This window comes from Ailuropoda melanoleuca, chromosome 2 (genome assembly GCF_002007445.2).
Source record: "Ailuropoda melanoleuca isolate Jingjing chromosome 2, ASM200744v2, whole genome shotgun sequence".
In the NCBI taxonomy this organism is placed as follows: domain Eukaryota; kingdom Metazoa; phylum Chordata; class Mammalia; order Carnivora; family Ursidae; genus Ailuropoda; species Ailuropoda melanoleuca.
Genome location: NC_048219.1, coordinates 37,140,785 through 37,157,664, shown reverse-complemented (window position 1 = coordinate 37,157,664; position 16,880 = coordinate 37,140,785). Strand labels below are relative to the sequence as shown.

The 16,880-nt window shown below is 39.7% G+C and overlaps 1 pseudogene; it reads right to left on the bottom strand.

Annotated features, from left to right (window-relative positions):
* Positions 1-1,101: 1,101 nt before the first annotated feature.
* LOC117795710 overlaps positions 1,102-16,880 on the bottom strand; it is a 43,489-nt pseudogene continuing 27,710 nt past the window's right edge.

Genomic DNA, 16,880 nt, shown 5'->3' with positions numbered 1-16,880 from the left:
CATTGTTAGCGTGCTTTTAATTATGGCTATTATGTTAATTATTTCACATTAGCATGGAGTTATCAGCAGCATGTCAGATTTAATCAAAACGAGCCTTTCTCTCGAAAATTGTTCTTTTCATCCACGAAGAGAAAGGTCCTGGGCAGGATCGGGGCTTAAAAATGACTTGGCATTGAAAACTCGAGTCTTTCCGACACGGTTTGGAGCGATGCGGCCGGGCCCGGCTGACGGCTGGGTCCCTCCAGGCTACCGGCAGCTTGCGGAGAAGCCGAGGGCTGGGTTTTTAGGAATTCACCATTTTCACCCCCTTCGGAGCCAACACTTCATCATACGGGATCATTCTGTCAAACAATATGATGCTGCTCATTTTTATCTGTCCCACTTTACAAAACCCCCATTCAGCCCGCCGAGGAGCAACAAAAGCCTCGGAGCGGCGCTGCGGCCGCTGGCTGCCACTGCCCGCCCGGCGCGCCAGACTGAAAGGCAACAGGGGCCGAGGAAAGCAGGCGGCGGGCGCGCGCGCCCCTCGCCGCCCGAGGGAACGCGGCCTGCCAGGCCCCGCGCGCCCAGGTGACCAGCCCTCGGGTGTGGTCCGGGCGGGACACGCCTCTCCCAGGCCCGCACCCGCCCGCGGCCTCTCCGCGGGCGCAGGGCAGTAGCACCTTTCTCTCCCCTCGAGCGACTTGCCCACCCCAGCCACATCGATTTCTTAATCACTGCCGATCGATTTATTGGGAGCAAATAAATAGCCCATTTTGGAAATGTTTCAATTGTTGCCTTGATGGTTGGGGCGCTGACGCGGGCGGGCGCACAGGGCCGAGGGGCGCGCGCCGGAAGGGGCTTGTGGGAAAGTGCGGAGCGCAAAGGCCGTGCGCCGCTCGCCGCGGGAGTCTTGTGTATGCGCGCGCGGGGCCGCCCACCACAGGTTCCCCTGTGCCTCCATCTCGGGCGACGCCTCGGCCTCCTCGAGGGTCCGGCTTCCTCCTCTTGCACTCAGCTCCCTCTGGCGGCGGGGCGGGCATGAGCTCAGCGCTAGCCTTTCCACCTTGTCACGTCCAGGCAAGTTCGCCCCGGGTTCTGATTCCTTAGTAAAGTTTTCCCTCAGGCCACCGAGCGGCCCTCAGTCCAGTCCCTGGGACGCTCGCAGGTAGAGGCGTCTCGGGCCCAGAGCAGCTCGCGCCCACATCGCCGGCCTTCCGGCCCAGGCCTGCGGACGCTACTGCCTCCAGTCCCTGGGTCGGGAGCGGCCTTCACGCGCAGGACCACGCGGGCCCCCGCCCTTCCCGGCACAGCGCTGTGGACGCGCCAGCTGTTGCCTTATTTTTAGCGCCATTCCATTCGCGCGGTTATATATAACTCGATCCACTCCTCCGAGGAGGTCGCTCGGACATCGAATTCTCTACATCGCAGCCTGGACCCGCCCGCCCTGCCTCAGGGGCAGATTGGAAAACCCCTGCTTAAGAATCTTTGACATCTCTGGAGTTTGGCTAGGAGAGGGGAGGTTGAGAGGGCTGGTTCTAGAAGCAGTAGCTACCGCGCCTGCATGCACACTAGTAGAGGTGCACTCGTGTGGGGGAGGGGAGTATGGCGAATTTGCCAGTCCCTACAGAAGGCTTCTCTGCGGGGAGTATCGGGGCCAGTTCCTTCTTATGCATGGCCCAGAGGATCCAGGTGACGTGGAAGACTTCCTACAACTCTGCCCTTCGGAAAGTTTATGACTTTTTGTATTCATGCAGAAATCCCCTCTCCTCCCTCCTCCCAAACACACACTCAACAGGGTACTTAAATTTGAGTAGTATGTTGCCTCAGTTCCAGCCCTGTCTCTCCTTGACAAGATCTCAAGAAGCCCATGCCATTGGCTCAGTTACTTTCTGGGGAAAAGACCCACTTAGATAACATATAGAAACACCATTCTAACACGTACTTTGCTCGCTCAGGTCAAACTGAATTTACAAACAATGCAAAAGCCACATACTTAAGGTACACATTCAGATGTGACATGACCTGGGATATGGAAACATGTTGTTAAGATTTTAATTATCCTTCTAACACTTTTAAAGAAAGAACTTTCTTAACTTTTGGTCCAAAGTGTGTATTTCTGGTAGCCTCTTTTTGTAGAACTCCCTACAATGTGTAGAAGAAGGATGGAAGTCATACAGCTGAATTCAGGGGGGAGGATATACAGTTGACCCTTGAACAACACGGTTTGAAATTTACAGATCCACTAATAGGCAGGGCTTTTTTCCATAGAGTACAGTACTATAAATGCATTTTCTCTTCCTTATGATTTTCTTAAAAAAAAAAAGATTTTATTTATTTATTTGAGAGAGAGGAAGAGGGAGAAAGCAAGAGAGAGCAGGAGCAGGGCAGGTGGGGCAGAGGGAGTGGGAGAAGCAGATTCCCTGCTGAGCAGGGGCCAAGGGGCTCCATCCCAGGATCCTAGGATCACTACTGGAGCCTGAGCTGAAGACGCACTTAACCGGCTGAGCCACCCAGTCACCCCTTTCTTATGATTTTCTTAATAACATTTTCTTTTTTCTAGCTTACTTTATTGTAAGAATATAGTGTATAATACATACACAATATATGTGTTAATTGGCTGTTCATGTTATTGGTAAGGCTTCCTGTCAACAGTAGACTATTAATAGCTAAATTTTGGATATGTCAGAAGTTATAGGCAAATTATCAGCTGCTTAGGGGTGGATGCTCCTAATCCCAGCATTGTTCAAGGGTTAACTGTATTTAACTGTATAAATAAGTGTACATATATTCATTTATTCATCTGTTAATATATTGAACAGTTCTACACTCTGGAAAATGGTAGGGAGGAAAAGAATTAAATTCAAGGTTCCAGGGTGATAAGTACTATGATAGATGTAGACAGAGCACTTAAGAGGTCTCAGTGGGAAATGAGAAAATGTGAAGCTTTCCAATACAGAAGATATTAGTGACCAGCTAGCTCTAATGTCAGGGGCATTGAAGACAATTAGGAAGGAGTAAATTAGAACTTGGGACACTTTGGAAAAACAAAGTACTAAGATGCCTAACTGTACTTCTAGATAGCAGGTACTTAGTACTGTACTTGGATAGAGGGAAATGGGAATAGAGTGTGACAAGGAAACAGGAAGAAGGAAGAAGGTATAGAATAAAAATAGAACGTTGCTTAGAAATTTGGCCTATGGGACGCCTGGGTGCCTCAGTCAGTTAAGCGTCTGCCTCTGGCTCAGGTCATGATCCCACATACCTGGGATGGAGTCGTTTCAGGTTCTTTGCTCAGTGGGAAGCCTGCTTCTCCCTCTGCCTGCTGCTCCACATGCTTATGTTCGCTCTCTCTCTCTGACAAATAAATAAATAAAATCTTAAAAAAAAAAAAGAAATTGGTCTAGGTCGAGTATGACCCATTTTAGATTACATGGAAGTACTTCGACTAACACATGGGAGAAATATACAAGGGAACATAGATAAAAGGAAAAGATCCTATGGAAGAGACTGACAGGGAGAGACTATTGACTGGCTGGTGGGCCCATCTACTTTTCTAACCTTATTATATTAGTTCATCGAGGGCCAGGCACTGGAACTACAGGAGTAAATGACGTAGGCTCCACTTTTACAATGTTAACTCCACAAGGTCAGGGGGATTTTCATCTATTGTGTTCACTGTTGTATCCCTGGCCTCCAGCTGAACATTCCTTGGGTGGGGAGTGGGGTGAAGGTTGGGTGGTGGTGGTGAAGATGGGGAGGGGGAAGTCATGCTCAATATATATTGGCTAAATGAAGGTATCAGTAAGGCACAGCCCTACTCTGATGGGTGACTTATTCAAGAAAATCCTTAGCTAAAATATAGTGTGATGAATTATAAATACTTGTAGAATATTACAGGAGTGCAGAGTAGACATACCTAACTCTGCCTGGAAAAGACAAGGAGTGTGTAGGAAGGTTTCCCAAAGGAAATAATGCTCGAGCTGTCTTGAATAATGGTAACTGCTGTTAGGTGGATGAAAAGAGGAAAAGAGTTCTAGGCGATAACACAGCATGAGCAAAGACACAGAGGAGACATAAGGAGGAGCATATAGTTTAGTATGACTGAAATAGGAGGTGGGGGAGTGGCTGGAGTTGATACTAGAGAGCTAGACAAGGGTGAAGTCATGAAGATTCCTGAATATTGGGCGAAAGAGCCTGAAGGTGATAAGGAGTCACTGATGGGTTTCAACTTTACGATTGGCATGACATGATCAGAGTAAAATTTTAGAACAATCTTTTAGGGGCATGTGAAGGATATACTAGATGGAGTAAGACTGGAGGTAGTAAACAGGCTATTTCAGTTATCTCAAAAGTGGTGAAGATGTGGCTCAAATGATTGGCAGTGGGACTGGAGAGAGGCTATGAATTGGAGAAGGATTTAGGAGGTAAAATTGTTAGGACTAAGTGCCTGATGAATAAAGGAGAAGGAGTTCATGTAAACTTCTAAATACGAAATTTGGGTATCTGGAGGAAACGTTGGGAGAATATAGATGGAGGAACATTCTAGTCTCTTGTTCCTCAATCATCCACATGACTATCCATTATCTCCTTAAATATCATTTAGAGCATGACAGTCACTTTCTGATCAAAAACCTCATTGTTCATACAAGAAAATCCAACTCTTTAGGAAAGTATTTTAGGTGTGCCATGATCAGCTTACCTTCTAGTTTCATTTGTACTCCATGCTCCAGCTCCATGAGACTGTATACTATTCACAGGATGCGCCATGAACTCCATTATATACCAGTTGTGTGACTTTGAGCTAATTCCTTAGACTTTTGTACCTTATTTCCTCATCTGTAAAATGAGAATAATAAAACCTTCCTTATGTGGTTGTTGTAAGGATTAAATATACCCAAAACACTTAGAACGTTTTAATACATACTTGAAATTTTTTAAATAGCTGTGTCTTTGAAATGCCTTTTCCTGTTTTCTGACTGAAAGACATAGTCCCAGCCTTCCAGGAATTTTCAGATTAGTTGTAAGAGTAAGAGAGGCAGACATTGTAAGCCGTGGAAGGTAGAGGTTGAGAGGCTTAGATTATTATTATCTTTATCCTGAAAGTGACTATTATAGAATTTTGAGCAGGGAAGTGATATGACTGGATATGTGTTTTAACAATATCACTCCGTCATCAGTGTGGAAAATGACTGAAAGGAGAAGATGAGTTTAGTTTTTTCATACTGAGTTGGAGTTGCTGGTTGGAATTTCTGAGTAGAGATAATTAATAGGAGATAAGAGTTTAAAGCAGTGCTGTCAAATGGATATATAGTGTGAGCTATAAATGTGAGCCATGCATGTACTTTTAAACGTTTAATAACTACATTTTAAAAAGTAAACAAACAGATTGATTTTAATGATACATTTTATTTAGCCTAATATTCTTAAAAATTTGTCATTTCAACATGTAATGTATATGAACATTTTTGAGATATTTCCATTCATTTTTTTCTAAGTCTTTAAAATATGGTATGTACTTTATCCTTACAGACATCTCAGTTTCAGCTAGCCACATTTTAGGTGCTCCATAGCCACATGTGGCTAATGTCTATGGTATTGGACAGCTCAGGTCTAGAGCCTAGAAGAGAAGTCAAGACTAAAAATAAAGATTTGGGAGTCATCTGGGGCGCCTGGGTGGCTCAGTCGTTAAGCGTCTGCCTTCGGCTCAGGGTGTGATCCCAGCGTTCTGGGATCGAGCCCCATGTCAGGCTCTTCTGCTGGGAGCCAGCTTCTTCCTCTCCCACTCCCCCTGCTTGTGTTCCCTCTCTCGCTGGCTTTTTCTCTGTCAAATAAATAAATAAAATCTTAAAAAAAAAAAAGATTTGGGAGTCATCAGCATTCAAGGATGACAGTTCAAGCAATGAGAGTGTATAAACTCAGCAAAGCAAATGGGAATGTGTGGGATGAGAAAAAGACCAAGGGAATATCAGAGATGGGAGAAGGAAGAAGAGCCCATAAATGAAAAGTGAAAAAATAGAGCATAAATTGGGAGGAAGTGCCATCATGGAAAGCAAGCAAGAGGGACTTTTGAGAAGATAAGTATAGTCAACAAGACCAAGTGTTTCTGAGATGTATTTTTGTTATGGGTAATTTTTAAAAAAGATTTATTTATTTATTTATTTATTTATGAGAGAGAGAGCATGAGTGGGAGGGGCAGAAGGAGAGGGAGAGAAAATCTCAAGCAGTCTGTGCTGAGTGTGGAGCCTGATGTGGGGTTCAGTCTTACAACCCTGAGACCATGGCCTGAGCTGAAACCAAGAGCCAGATGCTCCACCAACTGAACCACCCAGGTGCCTCAATGGGTAATTATTATATAGATATTATTATAAGGGTTTGGCCATCTCTGATAGGAATTATTTCAATATAAGTAGATTGGTTTTTTAAACTCTGGAAAGAAGAGATACCATTTCTTCATTTTTGTGGATAGGAGCAAAATGTTATTATTTGATTTCATTAAAGCATGCATATTGCTTCTTTCTATGAACTTGTGCCATAGTCACAGTGACCAAAATGTTGCTTGCTGCTTGACTGAAATGGTTCCAGTTTAAGCCTACTTTTCAAATATATCTATTTTGTTCTCAAAAGTGTCCCAATTTGAAGAATAAATTATTTGGTCATTCTGTACATAGTAGATGTAATTTTCAACACCTGGAGCATAGTCAAGCTGCCCATCAGGTTTTCTTCTGATGGATGAAAAAAGTGCTGCAGACAAACATAGGTGCCACTTACTATAGTTTTAATTGCCTCCCAGTTAGATCAGGGCTCCTCTTTCCACTCTCCTGAAGTGTTCTGAAGGGAAATTGAAGCAGCATAAACTGCCAAGTAAGTCTGTGACTGAATCTTCTTTGTGAATATGTCTATACATTCTCATCCCATCCACATTCCCAGGATAATGAAAGTGATTTATTAAGCACTTGCTATGTGCTACATGCTCTCATATGCAATTTACATGTATTTAATCCTTACAACAATCTTATGAGGGAGGTTGAGGGAGGAGCTATAATTATTCCCATTTTACAAATTTGAACCCATGCAGTGTGGCTTCAGAGCGTGTCTTAACCATTACATTGTACTATTCCACGGTATCATCTTTCTTTTCACCTGCCCCTTCCATTCCTTCCTCATCCCCAGTAACTTTCTCACTGGCCCTCACAACTGAATTAAACCTTTCGATGGGACATACTGATTAAATACTTATATACTTTTTAAAAAGATCTATTTATTTATTTATTTATTTGAGAGAGAGAGCAAGCATGCAAGTGGGGGCTCCCGGAGGAGCAGAGGGAGAGGGACAAGCAGACTCTGCACTGAGCATGGAGCCTGGCACAGGGCTCAATCCCACAACCCTGAGATTATGACCCCAGCTGAAATCAAGAGTCAGAAGCTTAACCAACTGAGCCACCCAGGCACCCCAATACTTCTATACTTTAAATATTAATTATTTGAATAAGGGAAGATGAACAAAGAACAGAGATCTTTAATGTCTAGTCATTACTTTGATATTTTGATATTTTGCTCTTTTGTGGAAAGAGAAGATTTTTGTCAAACATTTTGTGTTAATTTCTTTTAAAAGAGTCCATAGTACTTTTTAAGTTAAATTAAATTAAATTATTTTAATTTTTTTTAAAGATTTTATTTATTTATTTGACAGAGATAGAGACAGCCAGCAAGAGAGGGAACACAAGCAGGGGGAGTGGGAGAGGAAGAAGCAGGCTCATATCAGAGGAGTCTGATGTGGGGCTCGATCCCATAACGCCGGGATCACGCCCTAAGCTGAAGGCAGACGCTTAACCGCTGTGCCATGCAGGCGCCCCTAAATTAAATTATTTTTAAAGTAAACGCTTTGCCTAAGGTGGGGCTTGAACTCATGACCCCAAGAACAAGAGTCACTTGCTCTACCAACTGAGCCAGCCAGGCACCCTTCCAATACTCTTTTGATGACTGATTTTGAGTGTGTCAGAACAGGCAGTCTTAGGAAAAAATGGATATAGAATTTATAATAACTACCTTTAATTATTATCTATTACTGCATTATCCCAAAATTTAGCAGCTTATAGTAACATATACTTATTTTCTCATAGTTTCTGTTAATTAGGAATTCAGATGGCGCATAGCTTGGTGGTTCTTGTTCAGTATCTCCCATGAACCTACAGACAAGCTGTTGACTGGGGCTGCATTCATCTGAAGACTTGATTAGGGCTCACTCACATGGCTACTTACAGGAGGGCTCACTTCTTTGCCATGTAGGCCTCTCCATAGGAGTACTTAAATGTCCTTATGACATGGCAGGCGGCTCCCCAAAGCAAAGGTGAAAGCAAAGCAGAAGCCACAATGTCTTTTATGACCTAACCTCATCACATGCTATCACTTCTGCTGAGTCTCTTGGTCACATAGAACAACCCAATACAGTGTAGGAGTGCACTATATAAGGATATGAATACCAGAAGGTGGGGATCATTGGTGGCCATCTTCGGGGCTGTCTACCACAATCAGCTCTGTGGTCCCCTGTGATTCATGTTGCTACTGCATACAAAACGTACTCACTTACTCCCAAGGTTCCTAAAAGTCTCATTTCATTACAGCATCACTTCAAAGTTCAGAATCTCATCATATAAATCAAGTTCAGGTGTAGGTGAGACTTCTCAGATGTAGTTCCAAAAGCACAGCTCATTGAGTATAGTTCCTCTTGATCTGAAGACCTGTGAACTGAAGAGACAAATTATCTTCCTTTGCACAAACCCAACATATAATGGTAGGATAGGCATAGGGTTACTGCTATACAGACACTCTTATTCGAAAAGGGGGAATAGGGGAGTCACACAAGAGTAACTGGTTCATAGCAATTCTGAAATCTAGTTAGGCACCGGTTGGCATTCCTTCATTAGGTCTCAGTGCCTGAGAATAAGTCTCCATGATCTTATCTCCACGTTCTGGGTTATTTCCATCCTCCAAGTCATCCTTCCTCTCCATGAAAGATAGCACATGCTTGCAACTAAGTAGTTTTCTTAGCCTGCTTCTTGCTTGTGGAAGTTTGGAAGATCCAAACACCTCTTTTCATTTTGTACTGTTTATGTCCCTTTTGTCCAATCTGGTGACGTTTCTGCCAATCTAATTCTCTTCTGCCAGTATAATATTGCGGGTATCTCCTGTCACTCTTACAGCTATGTGTATTAATGAAAATGAATCCCATTCCAGCTCCAGCGGGGTGAAACTTGATTGATTTAATCCAGCTATATTTTCATTCACCTTGCCAGAGACTGATTAAGACATGGTCAAGTGATACCATTTTGTCCAGTGAAAAAGAAGGGGAAGATAATTCAGGGTTTTCTAGGAAAGCTTTTCTTTCCTGACAAAGATCTCCAGGGAAGCAAGGGTCCCTCTTCTGCTATAGACATTGTTAGGTCTGCATATCATACTTGCCGTTGTTGTCTTTTGGCCTTGAGGCTAGCAGAGAAAAAAGATGGAAAGCACTTAGGTTCTTCGTTATGTAAATGAGCAACTGAATTAATTAATTCCAGAAAAGAAAAGTTTCCTTTATTTTTGAACCAGTTGCTAGTTGTAGTCATGAATTTAAAGTGAAACCCAGTTAGCATGACTGTGTGTTTGTTTGTTTGTTTATTTATTTATTTGCTTGTTTTTTGGGGACTGATAGCTCAGGTGAAGGCTGGAGAAAAATGGTGGAGAATGAGACACAAATAAGGTTATATGCTTATGTGTTTACCAAATACAGTATGTGTACTTACCAAGAAATCTATTACAATTATGGATTTCTTTCTTTCTGCTTTCTTCTCCCTTCACCGCTTTCCTGTGCCACTACCTTTTTCTTTCTCCTATTCTTTCCCATTCTCTTTTCCTCATCCTATTTTTCCTTCCCCTTTCTTCTTCCTGTGTAAGTAACTTCTTTTTCCTCTTCTTTGAGCTACCATTTATTTTTATGCGTTGTTTTACTCAATATCCATTCTTCTTTGAGCTACCATTTATTTTTATGCGTTGTTTTACTCAATATCCATTCCAACCCTGTCTAGTAGACACTGATTAATATTCCCATTTTTAATTGAATAGATTAAGCAACTTGCTCGTGGTCATACAACTAAAAAGTAGCCAAACAAGCATCCAACTCAAGTCAATATGATTCCAAAGTCTATACTTTAACCACTATGCGGGAGTGAAAGGAACTCTTATAAAAGAAAATTTGCTAGCTCTCAGTATTTAACTATTGGAGTTCATATATCTACTTATATAGATATATTAACAGAAAACTGTGGTTAAGTCTTCTAATTCTCATGGTAACCAATACTTAACTTTAAAATAGTCAATAATTAAGAGTTTATTTTTCTTCAAAACAAAGGATATAAAACCCTGAAAGTTTAAAACAAGATCCAGATTCTAGTTTCTCTAACTAGTTCCACCCTATTAAATTAGCTGGTTCCCCAGAGACCTGATTACTTTGCCACCACTTGGAGGAAAATTTCAGTCCCAGACCCTCTCGCCCACCCCCATTTGTGAGGCTGCTCAACGGTGGCAACTACCTCTGATATTTATCTCTTTTTGTAGAATATTTTACACTAAATCATGGCCTAGAGAGAGTTCTGTGAAGCCTAAGGAAGTGAATCTTTGTGTATTAGTTTAGATGAGTTTGCATTTAGCGTCCTGATTTTGCAGTTGTGTAGAGAGTCATATTTAGTTTTAACGTGTATCTTTCCTTTTTCGGCGTAAGAAATTGGTCTCAAAAAAGCCATGAAATCTTGTGTCTCTGGTAGTCTTATCAGTCTGTAACTCGTTGGGATTACTTAGGAATTCAAAATTTTTTGAACACTGCCTTAGAGAGGAAAATGTTTTCTTTGTGCTCTGATTTGGGTGTTGTTTAGAGAAAGTGATACTTAGTTTGGAGACTAACAGTACTCTTGTCTTCTTACAGATCAGTATTGATAACTGACAAAAAGTCCTGATGCCCCCAGGGCATTTACAGTTTTGAATATTCACTCCTATTTATTTAAAAGACTTAGAGGAAAACAGCTATACTTACTCTTTTATTATGTTAATCTAATTTACATACTGACTGGAATTGTTTATATAGGGGATTTTGACTGTGGTATTGTTTGCCTAAGGAAGAAAACTTGGTAGCAATTTTGTCATTCAATATTTACAGTCTGCAAGCTGTATATATTTGGGGAATCTTTCTAAAATATTGCATGACAGGAAATTTCAATAAGCATGTTTAAATGAATTCTAAGGAAACAGACAGAAAGGAAATATGCCTCTCTGGTTCTGAAACATTTATCTCCCTGGGCGGAAAAGGGTAGGGGTAAGTCTTTGAATGATAGATAGTCCAAGAGAAAAATGCACATTAATCTGGGGTTTAATGTGTTCCCTAAATGTCTTAATTGCTTTTAAAGTCATGTAAATAAATAACATTCAAAGGGTGTGAATTAATATCCTAAGAAATGACTTTCCTGATATAAGGGCTCCTATTTCAAATAATATTTATATGGCACTACAAATAATTTTCAGCCAAGAATTAAAACCTCAGTTGGGAAACCAGAATTTACCAACTGTTAGGTAAGAACATTTTTGTTTTGTTTTGCTTTTTTGTTTTACCATAAGGCTAATCCTTGCTCTAGGTATTCACATGCTATTTTACAAAGGAAGGAAGGTTCAACACTCTCAGGGAGGGGCAGAGGACCTTGGATTGCTAAATCTTAATGGTGATTACAGTACTTTAAGGCTAGAAGTTGAACCTAAAGATAAATTCAGCATGTCCTTAGTTTTATTTCCAAATACAACATTTTATGTCTTACAGAGAGAGGTTTAAAAAAAATGTTTTAAATGATCATCAATTTTCTGAATTAAAGTAAGTGTATCTGGTCATAATGCTTCTCTTTACTGTCCCCTCAAAGGCTTAAATTAAAAATCTATAAGCCGATTAACATTTTGGAGAAGTTTTAATATTGGACTTCATTTGATTCGTAAAACTCAGCTTATTCTCTCTTTTGCACCCACGTGTGAGCCTCCCCCCTTTACTCCTCCTGGACATGTGAAGGTTCCATGGTATTTTTACCTTTGACTCATGATAAGAAATATAAGACTGGGTATATAAATACATGTAACAAGACACATACATATGTGAGACACACATTTCATAGAACAAGATTCGCACTGTGTGTTGTACTGTGATTTTTTTTTTTTTTCCTATTCTGGGGAAAAAATGCTAGTCACGACCCACAAAATTGATTTCATGGCCCACTAATGAGTTGCAACCAACAGTTTGATACAACACTATCGAGACTCTAGAGAAATAACAGAATTGAACAAGCACTTTCTTTTTGACTTGCTGAAATTCTGAAGCCAAGTGAAAACTCCCTCCTTCCTTTTTACCTTCTTCCATGTTTTTCCCTAAGTATTTATTTCCTCCTGTTATATTCAGACCTCGGATTTCACGGATTTGAGAGGTGGAAAGCTGATTTTTGTTACTGCTAGCTTCAGAAGTAGAGAAGTTGCAGCCAGGATTTGCCTTATACAATAACTTGCAAAGGAATGAAACAGCTATAACTTGGGTATGACTATCAGATCCTGCTGGGGACACTTTAAACCTATTGTAGAGGTGGCCTTTATTAGAGATGGACTCATTTCTTATGATAGGCGAGTCTATAGCCTTGCTTTTTAAGCACTGTGGATGGATATTTAAAAGAATCTTTTTTTGAAAAAATTCACAAATTTCCTAAAATCCATAAATCCTTTTGTATTATAGGAAATAATGCTAGAATATCAACAACAGGAAAGCAGGGATTTTTGACCATTTTATTCACTGATATATTCCTCATCCCTAGAACACTGCCTGATACAAGCTGGTGCCCATGAAATATTTGTTCAATACATTTAAACATAGTAATTCCTAAAGAATTCCCCAACTGGGACATACCTGTCTTCACATAGCATGGATGGTTATATACAATATTGCTGATCAGCATTCCTTATCACATTTTCTAGAAGACTCTTTGGGCCAAGATGACACTTAAAAGACAACCTTAATGTAGTTTATGCATGCCAGTTATACCTTAATAAAGTTGTTTACAAAACTAAAAAAAAAAAGTAAGAAAGAACTTAATTAACATTAAAGTGTTGCTCTAAGTGAGGCAAATGATGCCAGGGAAAGAACTAATAACCAATGGGAAAGAAAAGAAATTCTAATATGCATGATAATATCAAGCATTTATTGAGTATTTAATAGCTAAGGGGAGGGAGAAATATTCAGTTCTCTGTCATTCAGTTTTCACATTTCTTTTTTTTTTTTTTAAAGATTTTATTTATTTATTTGACAGAGACAGAGACAGCCAGCGAGAGAGGGAACACAAGCAGGGGGAGCGGGAGAGGAAGAAGCAGGCTCACAGAGAAGAGCCTGATGTGGGGCTCGATCCCATAACGCTGGGATCACGCCCTGAGCCGAAGGCAAACGTTCAACTGCTGTGCCACCCAGGCGCCCCAGTTTTCACATTTCTGAGAAGTAGATACTATTTTTAGTCCTTTTTCTTTTGGAAGAAATTGAGATTTAGAGAGCTTAAGTAAATTGCCCAAGCCTACAAAGGTCATATGCAGCTAAATGAATTTGAACCCAGGTCCACTGCTTTTAGTTTACAGTATTTGTGGTTGAAACTTATGAAGACACTAAAGTCAACTTATACACTTCAGTTTTATTTTTATTTATTTATTTACTTGCTTATTTATTTATTAAGTAGGCTCCATGCCCAACATGGGGCTTGACCATATGACCCTGAGGTTAACAGTTGCATGCACTGCCCATTGAGCTTGCCAGGCGCCACTATACACTTTAGTTTTAAATTCATGTTTTTGGCATTTTTTTCATTATTCCTTTAAGCAAGTGAATTGAGACCCTACTATATATACAGGTATTAGGTCTAAATTGGTAGTTGTATAGGTGTGATCCTTGCTGTCATGTCATCTGATGGAGCAGACAGATAATAGACAAGCTAAGAAACAAAAAATACAAAATGTGATAAAGGAAGAAATAAAAGCGTTACAATAGGGAATAATAGCTGGGAAGCCTAGGGTGACTTATTTTAAGGTAGAAATGCCCGATAGTTCTGTTGAGCTAAGATCTGAAGGATGGGGAGCCAGTCTAAGAACATGAGGTAGTTGGTAGGTGGTAAGGAGGGTGACAAAACTGTGTTCCAGGTAGCAGAATGGCCCAAGGCAAAAGCCTTAGGCAAAAAAGAGCTTGGGTAGTTGGACAGGAACTTTGTATGGCAGAGGAACAGGGAATATGGTGGGAGAGGTTGGCTGGGGGCCAGAGTATGCAGGGTCTTGTTAGCCTTGAAAAGGAGTTTGAATTTTGTTACATATGCAAAAGAATAGCCATTTTCAGATTAGTCCTTCTGATAACGCTGCCAATGAAATTCTTAATTGGAATACTTGGTAAACCCATTGCATCAAATGAAATTTCAGTATCTAATTAATTAGCATGTATTACGTTAACTATTGTGTATCCCTTTACTATTATCCAGCCCTATAATACCTTTTCAAGAGTGCATGTAGTTTCTTTGGTAATTTCCCATTTGAAAATGCCCAGCATTTTATTTTTATTCCTGTACTATCTATCCCTATAATATATTGACTGGCTTTTAGAAAGCATGTATTGAAGTCTTACTAACTACTATGGATCTTAACTTGCAGACTAATAGCAGAGTTAAGATACATAAAATATTACGTTATAAAGTAAAATGTGTTAAGTGGAATTAAAGATACCAATAAAATACTTCTGGGAATTCAGAAGAGGAGATTCCTTTTAGCCCTGAGGGATTAAGGGGAAGGGGAGCAGGAGGATTAAGTGAGACTTCCTGAAGAAGGTAGCTTTTGCTCATGGTTTTGAAAGGATAAGTAGGATTTACACATTAGGAAGTCGAGAAAAGGCAAAAATCTTACTAAAAATTCCAAGTATAGATGAGCGCATGTGTGCTTAGCGTGGTACTTACTGCAGTGTGGATCCTCAATTTGATATGATTGTCACCAGACCCTTGGGAGACACCCAGGACTAAAAGAGTTTGGATGTGTTATGCTGTAGAATTGAAGTTCATAGTACTCTGCAGGAAATTATCTGTAGTTCTAGCCAGGACTGTTTGTCTTGACTTTCTCAGCTGCGTAATTTATTAACAAATAATAAATAATGGAGACCTAAAGAATTAGAGAGGTAGTGAAAAGAGCATTGCTTTGGGACAAAGAATCCAGTCTTGTTCTCTTGCTATCTTAATGAGTGATCTTGTTTCGAAAACTAATTGTTACTCTGTCTGTAAAAGGGAAAATGGTAATTTTGTCCCGTATCCCCTACCTATTAAGATATTGATGACGATGAACAGTGATGAAAAAAGCTCAGAAGAAATATGCTGCATAAATAAAACAATAAAAATAGCAATTGAGAAAACACTATTATGTAAAATGACCTTGTTTAAGCTCTTTCAGGCAGAAAGTTTTGTATAGTATCATGGGGGTATTTGAAATTTCCCCCTTTTATTTTTTTTTGAGCAAGATATCTCAGTTTGAAAGTTAAAAGATGATTGGAGGTATTTAAATTTGTAGTTAAGTGTGGTCAATTCACAAGGTAGTGTAAGCAGGCAGTTTACTAACTGGGTGGAGAGAATGGGGGTAGATGGGTGGTAATGGTGTCCTTTGTTAAAATCTGGAAGTGAAAAGCTAAAACCTACACCAATTTAAAAAGTAGTATTTACAGTAACTTGAGGATGCACTTATATCAATTATAGTTAAAACATAAAAAAATATTTGGAGGGAGATTCAAGATGCTATACAGATTTCTTAGAAAAGAGGAGTTTCTTAGAAAGTTAAGGTGCAATATTGGTGTCTGAGTGACTTTACTGTATGATATAGCTTGAAAAAAAATCTTAATTTGAAGCATAGTAAAGTACATTGTGGTGAAGCATTTGTTATATCCACCAATGTCCCATTTCTCTCAGGCTTAATATATTTAAATAATTGTGATTACTATCTGAAGATTATTCTTTCTGATCTTAATTTGAAAATTCTGGTTTTAAACACCAAGAAGACAAAAGAAAAAGGACTTTTAATTAATAAATCTGTTTCCTAGAAAACTAAAAAATCCTCAATACATTTTAATCTTATAAAATCAGAGCAATATCATCAACCAAATATTAGTTTTATGTATTACTTAATGACTTAAAATATCTTCTTTAAAGAAAATATTTTGAAAAAATCTTGACTTTTAAATAACAATTGGTAAGTAAACCTTATTCCCAAATCATTGTTTCTAGGGGTTGTGTTCTAATATGTAAAATATTTAGAGGTTTAAAAATACATATATTGAAAATAGTTCTCTTTTGTCTTTTATACCAACGTTTTAACATTTATCAATATCAAACCAGGTTGAATGTGGACTGATGTTATGGGAATGGGAAAATAAACTTTTTTGGAGATGGCATACCAAAAAGAGTGTTAGGCTTGTGCATAACAGAATTATCCTTAAGTACTTAAGGCCAGCTGTAAGATAGAACACTAATGAAATCAATTCTATATTTTCAAAAAAAATTTTTTTTAAAAAGATTTTATTTATTTGACAGAGAGAGCACAAGCAGGGGGGAGTGGCAGAGGGAGAGGGAGAAGACATGGGACTCAAGCCCAGGATGCTGGGATCATGACCTGAGCCAAAGGCAGACGCTTAACATCCGAGGGACCCAGGCACCCCTATTTTCAAAACTTTAAGTATAGTTCTCTAAAGAATAACAGAACTTGGGGCACTTGGGTGGCACAGTTGGATATATATATATATATATATATATATATATATATATATATATATATATATTTATTTATTTTAT